Below are 2,863 nucleotides of genomic sequence, written 5' to 3'. Positions count from 1 at the left end.
AGATTATGTAAGGGATTTCCAATTAAATTATTTTCCTTGTCTTTTTTTTAAAAATCATTTTATTGGGGGCTCATACAACTCATCACAATCCATACCTACATCCATTGTGTCAAGCACATTAGTACATTTGTTGCCCTCATCATTCTCAACACATTTGCTTTCGGCTTGAGCCCTTGGTATCAGCTCCTCATTGTTTCCCCCTCCCTCTCCGTTCCCCCCTCCCTCATGAACCCTTGATAATTTATAAATTATTATTATTGTGTCATATCTTACACTGTCCGACGTCTCCCTTCACCCACTTTTTTGTTGTCCATCCCCCAGGGAGGAGGTTATATGTAGATCCTTGTAATCGGTTCCCCCTTTCTACCCCGCCCTCCCTCCACCATCCTGGTATTGCCACTCTCAGCACTGGTCCTGAAGGAATCATCTGTCCTGGATTCCCCATGTTTCCAGTTCCTATCTGTACCAGTGTACATCCTCTGCTCTAGCCAGATTTGTAAGGTAGAATTGGGATCATGATAATGGGGGCTGGGGAAAAGGAAGCATTTAGGAACTAGGGGAAAGTTGTAGGTTTCATCATTGCCACACTGTACACTGCACCTTGACTGGCTCCTCTTCTCCCTGCGATCCTTCTGTAAGGGGATATCCAGTTGTCCAGTTGCCGAGAGATGGGTCTTGGGTCTCCAATCTGCACCCCCCCCCCCATTCACAATGATTTGATTTTTTTGTGGTTTGATGACTGATCCCTGATCCCTTCACCCTCATGATCACACAGACTAATGTGCTTCTTCCATGTGACCTTTGTTGCTTCTGAGCTAGATGGCTGCTTGTTTGAGTTCAAGCCCAGAAGCTATATCTTTTGAAAGCCAGCACCATCAGCTTTCTTCACCACTTTTGCTTATGCACCCGCTTTGTCTTCAGCGATCGTGTCGGGAAGGTGAGCATCATGGAATGCCAGTTTAATGGAACGAAGTATTCTTGCATTGAGGGAGTACTTGAGTGGAGGCCCAATGTCCATCTGTTACCTTAATACTAAACCTATAAATATATGCACAAACATCTATTTCCCCATTATCATATATAAATATATTTACATTTGTACATGCCTTTATAAATCTTTTTCAAGTTTAATGTTTATAAGTATATAAATACTTGAAAAGTGTACACATCAAATATGCATACATGTGTATGAATTGCATTCTTCTCAGGAACAAAGCTCAGTTAATGATAACTGCAAATAGATTACTATAAGGTGTTTCAGACATAATTTCCTTTAGTCATTTTTTTAGTATAAATAAATTGCCTGTTGGACATTTACCTGTTACTACTTTTTAATAAAACTTCTGTTTTGTTTATTATGATGGCCACACTTTAGCTTACACACATTGACCATGTCATCAGGACAGACCAGTTGCTGAAAAAGAATATCATGCTTGGTAAAGTAGAATCAGTGAAAAAGAGGACGATCCTCAAAGAGATAGAATAACATCGTGGCTGCAACAAGGCTTCAAACACAATCATGATGCTACAGGACAGGGCTGTGATTAGTTCTGTTAAGAGTTGGAACTGACGTGGTGGGCCATAAAAATAAATCAATAAATAAGTCAGGTCACTTGTGCACACTGTGATGCTCTGTTCAAGTGGATTATTTTCACTTTTCCATGTTGTCAGTTTAATGAGACTGGTTTTTAAAAGCATCTTTTCAGTGTTTCCTTGAATGATCACATCGGATGATTTCACAAGTTTCTCTCAGATCTTGTATTTGTCAGACATACTATGGGGATAACTTCTCCTGTAGGCAACATAAACAAAAATGAAGGAAAATACCTAGATTTTTCAAGGATAGATTTGACTTTAGGATTGCTTTAAGAAATACAGTGGGGACTATTTCGGATATTCTTCGTGTATACAAAGGAGAAGATGAATCCATCTTCACCATCAGTCCAAGGCTGACTGCCCAAGACCTCTACCCTCTATTCTTCTTTTACTCCATTCTGACACCAACCATTCCTCCCATGACACTCTACTTCTTTGCTGGGGTTGATCATCCATTGCAATTGCTATAAACAAGCCTCAAGATTTTGAGGTTTCCATATGGAAGTTACCAGGTTACCATTAGGTAGGATCAGAAAACATTAAGGATAGTCTGGTTCTCAGCAGTACCACTTCTCAGTCAGCAGCCCCATCTCTCTCTCGTCAGCCTGTCAGCCATGTGGTCTTTTGAACTCTGCCTTGTTCCCCAGGCAAGGAAGCTCACAATTCTCTCATTCCCCCTCATGAGCTCATGTTGACTCTCTGCTCCATTCATGGTCTTGGCGGTGACCTCTGGTGCCTATGCCTTTTGAGATAGGGACACACTCACTGGTGGCTCTTCTTTCTTGATAGTCACAGGATTCTCCCTGATCCTGCTTCTCAAAAGGTTCTCTTATATACAGAATAATGGCACCAGTGCCCAGTCCCCGAGTTAGAGTTCTGAGATGAGAGCTACAAAGGCTATCAATAAAAGAGCCATGCAAAGCAAATTCAGTCCACCATAACTTATTAGATGCTGATTTTGAATGGAAAATAACATTCTAAGAGAAGCTAAGCTATGGCTATCTTGATTGGTATAATCATTTCCTCAGCTTAGTGGTTTCTTTGATGTTCAGGATTTATCTGTCTTTTACAATGATATGAAAAACAATAATAAACTCTAACATAAAACTTCCCATACTTATTCAATTTTTAAAATTCCTTAATGGGAAATCGCCAAACTTTTCTTTTTTACTCTAGTGAAATCTATACAACAAACATTTGCCTTTTTATACATTTTAAATGTGTATGTCAGTGACATTAATTAGATTCACCATGTTGTGCTTTCATC

Source organism: Tenrec ecaudatus, chromosome 4 (assembly GCF_050624435.1).
Source record: "Tenrec ecaudatus isolate mTenEca1 chromosome 4, mTenEca1.hap1, whole genome shotgun sequence".
NCBI lineage: Eukaryota > Metazoa > Chordata > Mammalia > Afrosoricida > Tenrecidae > Tenrec > Tenrec ecaudatus.
Note: the sequence above shows the minus strand (reverse complement) of the source record.